At 38.3% G+C, this 13924-nt stretch overlaps 1 protein-coding gene across 5 annotated transcripts in view; it reads right to left on the reverse strand.

Annotated features, from left to right (window-relative positions):
* Positions 1 to 13924, reverse strand: part of Enox1 (ecto-NOX disulfide-thiol exchanger 1) — a 533584-nt gene that overhangs the window by 210876 nt on the left and 308784 nt on the right. The window lies entirely within an intron of this gene.

Consider the following 13924-nt stretch of genomic DNA (forward strand, 5'->3'; position numbering starts at 1 on the left):
ATTGCTCTACCAGATATAAATAACAATAAAACATTAAATATAGTTACAAAGGTTCCCTTTTTATCACGCTGTTTATAAAATTCTATGCCTTCTCTCTACTCTTAAAAATGCAATAACCCATAGCATGCATAACTCTACAGGTGAGGTATTCTTTCACCTGTTCTCAATCTAGATGAACAACCTGATGAGTTCGATTTTCAGCTGGCTTGATATAGCACATGAGTTTAAGTATTAATTCTCATTTGGATGTCAAATCATAAATTTTTTAAACCAGGTTTGTGGTAGTGATGATTTTAGAATTAAATGTCCTAGTGTGTCAGTATATCTCATGTGAAGTTTGATCTTTTCAGGGTATGTTCTCTTATTCCTTTATTCTTAGGTGCAAGAATCACTAGTCCCTTGAATACTGTAATGTCAAAAAGAACTTCTTGCTAGTTGAACAGAAGTTTAATTCAAATGGAAGTTCAGGTTTCAATATCTCCAGGATAGGTGGATAATGAACAAATGGTTTCTATGGTCTCAAAAAATCTCTAGCTTTCAACTAAAGGGGCCTGTGAAATAGGATTTTTTCCCCCAAAAATTTCTATCTAAACAGCAGTGAGTGATTGTAACTTTGGGAGTACACTACACTCAGGATACATACATGTCCTTGCCATTACACTCTACTATCCAAATGAGTTCAGCACATACTCCTATATGGTGCATCAGGTATCTGAGGCAATGAGTGCCATCAGTTAGAGAGATTCTTATCACATAAAATAAACTTAATGGTGTTAAGAAATACTTAGGTATCTTCAATGTCTGCCCTATAGTTGTTCATCCACTACAATATTTCTATCATGAAACCTCAAAGCACTTCTCTTTCTCCACTTTCAACCATTTTAAGGCACCAAGACAGAGCCAGGCTAGAATGTGCTCATTCTTCTCAGGAATGGCCCTGCAGTAGAGCTGTCTCAGATCACTACAAGGTCATTATTTGTCTTACTTATCTCCCCAAATGAAGTTTAATTGGCTGGCTTCCTTCTAAGCTCAGATTCTTCTCAAATGGGCATCAATCACATATTTTGGTTGTGTGTGTATGGTCTAACGAGTCTACAGTTTGGAAACACTGTAATAAAGAACATCCCTTTACTTTGTAGGCTTTATGACTTGGGCCTTGCTGGCCACGTTTCACCTTGACTTTCTGCAACAGTGTTTTAGGGAAAGCATCTGCTCCAGTGCTCCAGTGCTCCAGTCCTAAACAAGGGTATCCAGTGTGCTGGAGGCCCACAGCTTCTACCGATGCTTTCCATGGCCATCTTAATAAACTGCTTCTATTTCTTTGGGGGGATTTAAAAAACAAAAAAGTCTTGTTGCATTGGCAAGGAACAAGATTAACAAGATGTAATTTGTAGAGCTTGATTTATCCTCTAATTGAATTCTGAGACATTCAATTCATTACATCTCATCAATCTCCCAATCCAATGCTTTTTATGACACATAATGTCATGAGGTGAACAGGAACCTAGGATTGTGACTCTTAAAGTTAAGTTCTATCATATCCCCGGTATTTCCAATGGTCTCAAGGCTGCCATGACATTGTTTACAAAATTTAAGCTGATTTGATCACATGGTTTGGAAGAAAGGTAATTCTTGTAATTAATTACTACATGGTAATTTATGACTAGTGACAAGACCTATTTTTGTGCCCTACCAACATCTATTGTTCCTATTGAATATCTGCCTCTTCAAATGATTCAAAACAATAGACCTAATTTATCATTCTCTGCCTTAGTTTTCTTATTCCTAAACTATAGAAAAGAGTAATATTCTTAATGGTGTTTATTTACACACAGAGATGTGGGGAGCTAAAAATTATAGCTAATAAAGCACTTTGAATATAGTAGATGATAATTATTATTATTTTATTTGGAAATGTAGTGTTTCCATTAAGGTACCCTGGGATCTTTGTGTTCTGGTGGTAATTATGTAATTAATTATAAAACAGTGAATAACACTTGATATTTCTAAAGTAAGTGTTGCCCTAGTTTTCTATGCCACACCTAAATTGAAGAAGGATATTTTATTTTCTACAATTTCTTTATAAAATAATATAATGCACTTAAAAATGTAAGATTTTTTCCCTAAGTTTTTCTTCTCATGCACTACAAAAGCTTTTAGGAGATTCATGACCAATTATGAAATTGGCAGTTTCTACTTATAGGTTCCTCTGATGTCTGACCATCCTAAAATAATCAGATACATAAAATGTCAAGGATAACAGATCTTTGTTTAGAGTTAATGACTATCCAACCTGCTCTTTATAAAGATCTACTGAAGTACAAAATCTCATGCCCAGTTTCATAACTCTTCAACAACATATACTTGCTCAATACTTCACTGGGTTATATCAATGGAGAAAATAGCTTTAAAAGTCACAAGCCTATAAAAACATTATTTGGCATAAAATGGGGCACAGACTACTCCCACTCTTAAAAATATAACCCTTTATAATCCTTTCTCATTTTTTGCATGTATCAAGGACATACATATTTTGAATAATAAAACTCATAATTGTCCATGATGCATAGATTCTTACTCTAAAGCAGGTAGAGATCAGGTAGTTACTGAAATTTATTTTTATTAAAATAATTTTGTTTGATCTAGTTCCTTAGGTTCATTACCTACTTTAATAGCAAAATAATTATAGTGAGAAGAGCAGGTTTATTAATATCTTAAAAATAGCTGATACCAAATGAAGCATTTCATATAATATCTGAACCCTTCTTATTTCATAGGAACTCTTCATTAGCATCACCATAGTTTACACTTGTAATATAAAGAAAAAATGCACATCCATCCAAATTTCACTCTTCTGTCACTAAGAAACTATCTAACTTTGGTCTTCATGAAATTGATAGGACACTCTCTTGAGATTATGGGAATGTTCTGTAGATTAAACAAAAGAAAATATTATTAAATAGATGTTTCTTATGTACTGAGGTTGTGATTCTTAAGCAACTCTTTATGAATAAGAAGGGAGATGTTTCTGCTTCCAATAATGATAAGCTAAGTAACTGCAGAGCAATCTTTCTATTGAGGAACAAATAGAAAAGCCTAATACCTTTTCATCTATTTTGTAAAATTCTATTATCTCTGCACAAACAAAAGAAACTCAAAGGAAATGCTCTATTTACTGTAGGGGGTTATCAAACAGGCTTCTATGGGTAATGGGAACAGTCAACTGTGGGGTGTTTTGTTTTACTGCTCAGAGAGATGAGTGAAGTTTGCAAGTCTAGAGTCAGAGTGGAATTGCTCTGCAAAATGTAGCCAAGCTGAACCCAAAAGCTGAGTGCTCTGCAGGAAACACTGGACACCCATGTAAAGGAGGAGCTATGGAGAAGGACAGTGGCAAAATTAGGATTTCTGGAAATTTACTAGAAAGCATGCTAAGCAAATCTTTCCCCAGTCCCCTCTACAGAAATGTTAGCAAAGTCTACATTGCTTCTTAATTCTTAAGAGTAATTTTTGTTTGTTGGGGGCACTTTGGAAGGGAGAGTACAGATGATAATGAAAAGGTAGTTGACAATGGAGATAACCTAATATCCTACATGATAAAGTTTCCAAGTCTGTTAAATATACAGGATGCTGATTAATTATTAATGCTAACTACCTTTGACTAGTGGGAAAAAATAGGATTAGGATTTTTGAAGAAGAGATTTAGTTTAGGCTCTTCATGGGAAATTTCTCATCAGAGGTTTGTAAAGTAGGATTATTCTATTAAACTAAACTGGAAAACTCCTTCCTAGTGACATAGTGGAAAGACACCTCTTGAAAATGGGATGGGCAGAGGACAGAGCTCAGGAGAGATGAATTTTAAAAAGGGTGAATCCTGCTGCACTTTCTATCAAATCATGAAATCAAACGGTCTGTTTTAATATCTAGTCTCTGACTCATGTATTTATAAAAATCACTGCACTTGTCAAAGTGTCACAATTCGACACACACCCCATCACAATGCTCCTGAGGAAAGCTGCCCTTCCTATTCTAAGTATTTTTTTCAGTTTTCCCTTTAAGGCAGGAAGACAGAGGTAATAGGAAATCCCTCTTCTGTGTTCTCACAGCGATCTGGGCCTCTCTCTGTACCAGCACCCGGTCACTTCACATTCTAATTAGTTTTTTATCTCTATCTTCCTAATAAACTACGAAGATTAAGGAAATTAGTCATCTTTGCATACCCTGCAGCTAGCAAGCACAGTTCATGGAATGTGGCAGTCTCTCCCTACTTCCCTCCCCCTCTTTATCTACTTATCAATATTTACAAATTGATAAAACATTCATAAATTCTATGCAAATACTCTACATTTCCAAATTAATTTATGCATGGAAGGATGAAACGATAAGAAAAGTGAAGAAAAAAAAAAAGAAAAAGAAGGAAGTAATAAAGGATTAGAAAAAAAACAAGAAATTCAGTTCTAGGGTTCAATCCCAGAGCTTGGAAGTTTGAAAGTTAAAAGAACACCAAGGGGAAATGTCTTTTGGAAGCTAGAGTGCAGATGAATTTAAAGTGTCAAAGAAAAATAATTTTTAAAAAATCTTTCAGAGATTATCAGATAAGCTTTTGGTGCACTTAACAAGTCATGTGCTAAGATTTAAGATTCCATACCTCCCTGGCAACCCTGCAGGGTCAAAAGCAGGTTGCAGGATGTTCTTCTGTGAGACTTCCTGCAGCTGCTCTTTGAATGAGCTGAAATCTATAAATAACTGCATCACCAGACCCATTAAGCAGTACATTAGTGTGACAGAGGCATAGATGTATAGTGCTGAAGAAGTGAAATCATTGGAAGAAAGGGAAAGTTTCCATGTGACGTGTACGCAGAGGAGAGATGCGGATCTGGCCATTTCTCACACACACAGTCCCATTATGGGTCTGTGATTATCTCCTCCATTTTTCTACTTTGTCTGCCTGCCAGTTTTAAACTACAAATCATCTTCCTTCTCTCTTAGGGAGGGGATGGTTATTGAATAGAACAGTTTTTACCCATGGCATGTCTATCTTCAAGGAAGGAGAGAGAGAAAGAAGAGGAGGAGAGGAGGAGGGATAGTAGAAGAGATGGGAGAGCAGCAGTAGATCTCTCTTTGAACTCATGCAATCAAACCACAATGGAAAATTTGCCCACGAGACTCACCATGTAAGTAAACTAACACAGGTAGAAGAGTTAAACCAATTACCTTTTGACACAAGAAAAATACTAGTCAACATGACATGCTCAAGTATAGAGAAATGGCAGAAATAAATTTTCCACCAGGAAACCTTTACTTTCGAAAAAGGCTACACTTTATATCTCTAGATTAAACGAATAATAAAACATTCTGACTACTTCAGATTTTCTGGAAAGAGCAATATTATAGTTGAAAGTGTTTATGAACTGTGTGAGTCAACTTATTACTCTCATTACTGGATGCCAATCAATTAGTCAGTGAATCAGTAAAGGGAGTAACATCACTGGTCAACCAAAGCCTAGATCCACCCAAGTAAAGCTTTCTGACCCCTGGGATATAGAACATCAGAATCACAGAGCATCAAGGCTTGAAGAACTTGATGAATCCTGAGCCTCATAAATTCCAGCTCCTCCCCAGATACTGAAGACTCCAAAAATGTTGCTGGTAGGTAACTGTCCAGCCTCAGCCATGGTGGAGAGCTGTGGCCACCCACTGTTTCAAACAGCTGTAAGAGTTCCAGAGCTCTCCTTTCACCTTACCAGGAGAAGAGAAAATCTAAATGTGAATTCTGTCCCAAACTACTTTTGCATTGATTCATGACCTTGAGAAAATGGCTCTTCTACCCCCTGAAGAGGGTTACTAAGGCTCAAGTACCATTTAAATAAGCCACAGACACATTTGTGGAAGTAAATAAGAACATAGGAAACTCTTGCCTTTCTTTCACTGCTAAGTCTTTTCTGAGTTTTGCACTTTCTCTGTTCTCTTCATGCTAACCTTCAGAAAATTCTATAGAGTGCACAAAGTAAACAGAAGGTTGCAATGAAATAAAGGCTTCACCTAAAGCCTTTTTTGGATTCCTGTTAAAGAAGAGAGACCCGGGAATGAGTCCTTTAGAGAATGGGGTAGCACCTCTGGAATATTACTGCAAGTAGATTCCATGTTCCACAGGCCCAAGCATCAAGGGAGGTGAACTCTACAAGATGGGGACAGCCCCAAATCAAAGAATAAGTCTTTAATGCATATGCAGTATAGAAAGGCAATACTGCTCACATATTGGTCTTTTAGGCCACACTGATGTGGAGAAAGCAATTTCTGTAAACATTATTACCTTCGTATATAAAGTAAACCAGACAATACATCATTCTATAATTTGTGCTGTTTTCATTATGTACTCACTTTACACCCTGACCCAACCATGGAAAACATATTAAACTACAAAGTAAGACATTTTAATTGTCATAGGTAATAACTAACTCTTAAATAGCTGAAAACTCTGGTAAATGAGTTATCTATTTTCCAAAAAGCCCTTTAGTCTATGGAAATCTACCTGCAGTAAAATCCAGATCAGGTCCTGACCAGCCTGAACCAGTGGCTCATCCTGTTTAACATTTCTTTTAGTAGAGTCACAAAGAACATGTTAGTTACTCTTTAAGCTAATGTGCTCTTAATGATGCCATTGCTACCCAATGAATAAAGCATTAGCCCTGTAGTCATGATGCCCCAGAACTTATTGCCTCAGCAGGATGCTACCACCTTGCAATGTGTTGCCCTGGGCCAGACACCCGACTTTCTCTTTTTCCAAATGACTACTTACAGTCCTCATTTTGCTCTGTAACCATGAAGTAAGGACAGTGGAGCCCCACCTCCCTGGGATGTCCGTGTTTACTCCTCTGGGCCTCAAAAACTATGTGTTTTTTAATGGAGGTGAACCAGAAGGCTTGGTGAGTAGCTAAGGAAGGTGCCTGGGGCACGAGAGCCTGGTGCAAATTGCATGTGCAGTTGGACATCCAACTGGAAGTTTCTAGTTTAACAAAGAACATTCTGGTCCATTGGTTAGGGTTAGCAAGATTCAAATGGAGTTGTCTGGAGGGAAAGAAGACCCTCATGGCCCATAGGTATTCAGATCTCCAAAGGCGTGAAAAAGTGCTTCTGGCCAAGACAATACAAAGACTGTCCAGAATTCCTATGGACAAAATCTTATTGTCTGATTGTCAGATTTGAATGCATTTTAAGTGCTTGACATGATACAGACCAAGGCCTCCAGAAGTAAAGCTGCCACTGTCCACATAGGTTTGAAGGCACTCTTTCTCCTCCTGCCTGCTGCCTGAGAAATACACAATGTCCCACTTCCCCTCCATCTGCCAAACTCAGCTCAAGGTCAAGTGCTACCCCAATGCACTCATAGATTACTTAAATGTGTCATGGAAGGTGGAGGTAGGAGCAGACCAACACTAAACTTAAGAAACACAAAGATGAGAGAAAAACATCTGATCCACAGTACTGAATATAATTTCATGTTAGCTTAGAGTAATCATATTTATTTATGGTTTTATTATTTATATAAAAGAAGTTATGCTGAATGTGCTTTGTGGGAATTACAGTATATTGTTACTGCTACCACAGTTTATTATTTTCACAGCTAGATGGCTTAAACCCAACCTAAACAAATGCTTTAAAAGAATTCCCACTAGCATTATCACATTTTTAAGAATTCTTTTCTAGTCTTACTACAAAAGATCTTCTGCTCTTCAAGTCCTCTGATATCCTTATTCTTGAGCAATTCTAAATATTATGGTTTATTTTACAGTAATGCTTATTGTAAAATAATGACTTCAGAAAACAACCAGCAACTAGTGGTGGTTACACAGTGTAGTGTCTGAAGTGGCGGCAATTGGGAACTGCAGTGGCTGTGAACTACAAATATTCACCAGGCCTTGACTGTTATGGCAACTACAATAATGATTTTGTTACTTTGTACAATGAAGTAGACAAGTGCTTGTTTACTTTCCCAGCATATCAGGTTGACATCGCCTCCTCACAGAGTTCTACTAACAGGTAAAAACAAAGTAAATGTAACAGCAAGATACATGGTTAACATAAAACAAAATATACCAGGAGGGCTGAGATTGTGGCTCAGTGGTACAGCACTTGCCTAGTAAGTATGAGGCACTGGGTTCAATTCTCAGCATTGCATATAAATAAATGAATAAAATAAAGGTCCATCAACATCTAAAAACATTTAAAAAAAATACACCAGGATTCCAGGGTTCCCACCACTATCTGATGCCACCAAACTCCACTGCAATTGGGGTCACTGTCTTCATTCAAACACACCCAGACTCTTGCTGCCATTCTTAACTACCAGCTAATTCAACTGTCCTTTTCTCTGGAGGTGAGATTTGCCCAGAAATGCAATGAAATAATTCTCTTCAATCTGAGAATTAATATCAATGTACATTAGGGAGAAGGGAGATATTACTTTAACCAAGAAATTTTTACTTTAAGCTAATATATGTAATGAGTTCAAACAAGCTAACATCTATAAAGTAAAAGGGGAATATCATTCCTTTATCCCCCGACGCATTCTCTAGTTAGCCATACTCTCCAGAGATACCCACCAGGAATATAGCTTACTACCTAATAGCACCTGGAGTAAGCAGCTCATATATTGATCTCACAGAGTGGGGAAAACCCTATGAGATATATTTGTAACTTTGTTAAAAAAAAAGCTTCAGAAGGTTAAGATGTGGATCATTTCCTCAAGGTTGTTACACATGTGGGAAAATGATGTTTCCTCCAACAAAGAGTCTGGCTAGTAAGTACCTAAGGGTTTTACTGGCTCTAAAGATGGAGGAGCCTGGGGTAAAGGGTTACTTCCATCCCCCAGGAATGAATTCATTCAATGGATCTTTATTAAACACTTACTGTATGTAGGTCACTGTGCTTGATACTACAAATGGAATTGTGAGCAAGACATAGATTATGTCATCAAAGGTATCTTCAGCAATATAGCCAGAGAAATGAACAAATCAAAAAGCATTAGCAGACTTTGGCTTGCTATAGTGTGGCAAGCCAGATACTCTCAGGAACGTGCCTGTTGCCAGAAAAAAACCCTAACTGAATTCTGTACAAAATTATTTATTCATTTATTCCTTGCCTTCCCTCCTACTCAGTAGCCTGAAACCAGAAGGATGGGCCATGAGAAGTAGGGAAAATGAAGCCAGGGTTACTGAGAGGGAAAAAATGCCACCATCTGCTGGGAGAGAACCTGTGGGTCTCAGGGCCCATGGGAATCCATCCCTGAAGTTTGACTGTATCTCTACATGGCCCTCAACCAGTCAGCCTTCTTGGACCTTCTATTCTAGTCATAGAAGCAGTCAAGGAAAGAACCTGAGAAAACCAGCAGAAATCACTGTGGCAAATTAATTCTAGGAACAAGCTTTCTTGAGAAGCACATTTTTCTTAAAATCAGGGTAATACTTGTGTCTTTGAAGGAAAAGAAGGAGAACAAACACATAATTGTCTGCTTGCATTGATGTGTAGCCCGAAGTGGGCTTAATTTTGTCCAAATATGTATAAGGAGGATAAGTCAGTGGTTTGAGCTGAATGCTTGATACAAAGGAGGTGGAAGCATCACCACCATCAGTAATTGCCCAGAACTGTTCTCTCTGGGCTGAGGTTGGTAAAGCCAGGAGACTATTATTTTTCCTTAACTCATTCCCATCTGCCAGAACCCTTTCTTCCTACTTCTCTTCCTATGCAGTGTCATCAACAGCAGCTATGTCATTGCACTGGCATCCAGCTACAAGGCAGGGGCCTGGAATTCACTTCTCCTTTTAAGCTGCACCATGAACAAGTGTTAAAAAGCAAGGAAGGCTAGGTTCTGTGGCATTCATGGGAAACTAGAAAACCCAAGTTTCTGATTTCTCCAAGGGACCACCAAACCTTTAAGGTTCAGGAAGCACTAGAGTCAGGGTTGATTATCATGTGACAAGCTTAAATTAAAAGCCCCCGCGCTTGCTAGGATCACTGTCCACTGTGAAGCCACATTTCTGTTCTCAGCAAAGGTGAACTTAGGCCCTGAGAGCTGATCAGGGGACATGGCTCTCTCTACTCTCCCATGAAGTATGCAAAGAAGTTTGGTGGCACACTTTGCATACCTGAGGAGGGCTTCTGTCAAAGGCTCTCTGTGGGCTCATTCCAGAGCTTTTTCAGTATATGCTTTTAATCCTCACATCACCAGTCATGGGAGGGACAATGCCTGGTGGAGGAGCTGAAAGAAATGAGCTATTACTCGTTAAACTGCCAGATACTTTGATATTTAAAATCCATGTCCCTTTAGGAGGCCCCTCACAGAGAAATACTGTTTATGACAACCTCAGAAAACCCACCAAAGGCAGTTTCCTCAGCACATCTCCACCACAACTGTTTCCCATGGAAGGTACACATTCCTGCCTGTTTTCTCTACAGGGACTGTGGTTTGATCCATTGTTAGTACATGTGAGCACAGAACAATGAATTAGGTGGTTTGAGCCTTTTTGTGGCAGGGGTTTGGTAGCACTATCACTGTTTTAGTTTATAAGCTTCTATGTCCAAGAGATCACATGGGGGACAGACTCAGAATCTTTCATCTTAATCCAGCCCTTGGACTTCAGACCAACAGACAGCCATGGCAGGGCCCTTTCGCAATGTCATTTGCCATTAGATTGTATTCAGGGGAACCAAGGAGATGAGCAGGCCATGTTAGGAAGGGTAACAAATTAAAGAGAAAATGTGAATTAATATAAAAAATGTGACGCAGAATAAAATGGAGGTTATAGTTGTATCCTTCCAATCAGAGTTGTATTGAGCTGAAATTGCTTCTGAATTTGCAAGTTCCTTGCTGAGCTAAATTGCAAAAATAGGTTTATATGAGGAGAAAAGGTTATTTCTGAAATATATTAAACATAGTAGAATTGCTTCAAGTTTATATATGAAGTCCGGAAGAGTATATTTTCTCCATTCCATGTGATCACAGTTTTATTATATGGAGCTACAGTCTTATTTTATGTAATCCACTGCTTTTCTTTTCTATTTTCAGTACTGGGGATTGAACCTGGGGTACTTTGCCACTGAGCTACAACCCAGTTCTTTTTATTTTTTATTTTGAGACAGAGTCTTGTTAAGTTGCTGAGAGTCTCACTAAGTTGCTGAGGCTGGTCCTGAAATTGCAGCCTTCCTGCCTCAGCCTCCTTCATAGCTGGGATTATAGGCATGTGCCACTGGGCCTGGTCATCTATCACTTTTCTCATGTGGTCATGTGTTGCTTAACAACAGGGATAATTTCTGAGAAATGTATTGTTAATGCAATGTCATCACATGAAAATCATGGAGTAGACTTCAGGAACCTAGATGGTGTATGTCAATCACTCAATAGAGCTTCATAAAGGAATCAAGAAATACTTGGGAAAAATAGATGCATGAGGCTGCTGCCAACATACAGGGTAGACTGTTCTACAGTAAACATTTTTTTTTTTTAATTTAACCACCAGAAGGAGTACACTCTAGGATAAAAATATGTGTACTGTACAAAGCTGTGTTGCTATACTTTTATATAACTAGTTTGTTTACACTAACATCACCACAGCATATTTATAATGTCTTGTGCTATGACATCACTAGGTGATACAAATTTTTAAGCTCCATTAAAATCATATGGAAACATCCTTGTATATGTTGTTGGCTGAAATGCTGTTAAGTGTATATGACCATACTTGTGTATTCTTGATACAAATCAATAAAAACATATAAATTATAAGGAAGAGGGTCTCAATGTGAAGTCTAACCAAGGCATTTAATTCAATGGCATTGCTTGTCTTGTCTACTGCAGCAAATGGCATGAACAGTGTTAAAAGAGGTGTTACTCAGATCTGACTAATGTGGGTAGAGAGGCAGCAGAACTAGGACAGCAGCTTACACTTCAGTTTTTCCCTTTACCTGAAACAAAACAAAATGACTGATCTGCTAATAGTTAATAACACATTTAAAAGTTGATGAGAGAAGGAAATAATTAGCAATAACAATATATAGAGGGCCCGGTGGCACAACCCTGTAATCCCAGCAACTCTATAGAGGTTGAAGCAGAAGGATTGCAAGTTTAATGCCAGCTTTGGCAAGTTCAAGGCCAGTCTGGGTGACTTAGTGAGGCCCTGTCTCAAAATGAAAAATAAAAAAGGGCTGAGGATTTAGCTCAGTGGTAAAGAGTCCCCGGGTTCAATTACCAGTGCACCCTTACTCCTGCCTCCCGCACCCCCAAAAAAGATGTGAAGGATAATGCAGGTTGTTGCCCTGTCCATTTATCTATAGATACTGAAACAAAATTGGGAAAACTGCAGTATATTTATTCGGTGGGTCTTTCTAATTAAATTCATAATTTCTTTATTTCCTTTCCTCCTCCTCCTCTTCTCTATTTAAACTCATAATCTCTCTTATTTCCCATCCCCCTCTTCTCCTTTTTTTGTTTAATTGTTATTGTTATTCTTAGGAGATCAACTTTCTAGATATGGGTGCTTAAAATTTTTGATCAGGATTGATAGTGGGAAAAGAGCTGGGAAAAAAGATATCAGTAACTATGTGACATATTAAATCATGAATTTTTAATGAGGGAATTATGTCTACAATTAGATTTGAAATGAGGTTTTCTTTGTGGACACTCTTACAATAAGTGGAGTGTGGGGAGATTTCATATTCAGTAAATGATACCAAATGCAAAACACTACTTACGTAATAGAAAACAAAAGGAAATTGTTGATTGTTCATAGCTCTTTTCTCGTCTCCTAGATTTACAGAAGTATGGCAGCTTTTAAAATTGTATTCCATTTTATTTAAATGCCACACATATACCAGAGCATTCAATAGTACAGAAAGTCATTTTCAGTCATGACCCAAAGCTGTCCTTTCATCCTGTAAGGGAGGAGTTTTTATTTGTTTTAGACTGTAAAAATGACTTCTAAATGTAGACCTTTGTGGAGAAAGATATGAAACTTCTCCATCTGCAAACTAAGGTTATCTCAAATGACTATAAAAAGAATTTAATAGTAGAGAAAAGAAAAGAAAATAGAGTGGGGTGATGGGTACTTAATTCGCATTTTGAGGATAAAGCCTAACTCTTGTCTTCAGATGGCTTCAGTATCCAGCTTCACAGAAACATACATAAACAGCTTCCCCCATTCTTAGGTGATCTCTAAGACCTTTCAGAATGCGGCTCCTGGCTACCTCCGCCACCTCTTTTCCTATGGCTTCTTCTTCTCATGGAGCACAGGGCTTGTCCCTGGAGCTTGAGCCTGCCAATCACAGTCTTCACTTGGTAACTGTACTGTGGCCCCTCTAGACACCTGCATGACACCCCCACTGCCTCACCTTAACCCTGCTCTGCTGAGACGTCTTCCTACAGAGGACCCCTACTTAACATGGCAACTTCTGTTACCTTCTGTGCTTTCACTACTCTTATTTTTCTCTCTTGGATTTCTCAGTATCTAAGGTTATACTACATAGCTATTTCTTTGAAATGTTAGTTTTCCATGAGGAAAGACTTATTTTTAAACATTTTTTTAAATGTTTTCCCAGCTAAATCACCATCAGCCAAAACAGTGCCTGGTACTTGGTATGTACACAAACCCTGCCTCCCCCACACACTCAAATTCATTGACTAATAACTACAAATGAATATGTGTATATACACACACACATGGTATTAATCCTACCTCTGTATTTTCTGTATTCCTGATGCTCTGACATTTGGGGCCTTGCAGCAACTGGAGGGACTGCCTTTCCCAGGGCCAACCCTTTGCCGCTGACAGTAAAACAACCTCAACCTCCTGAGAGGGCATTCTTCAAGTGCAAACCAGCCAGTCCAGAGCCCCTGCACCACCTTCACTGTGCTGAGCCACTACCTCTTGCCCAG

Source organism: Callospermophilus lateralis, chromosome 12, assembly GCF_048772815.1.
Source record: "Callospermophilus lateralis isolate mCalLat2 chromosome 12, mCalLat2.hap1, whole genome shotgun sequence".
In the NCBI taxonomy this organism is placed as follows: domain Eukaryota; kingdom Metazoa; phylum Chordata; class Mammalia; order Rodentia; family Sciuridae; genus Callospermophilus; species Callospermophilus lateralis.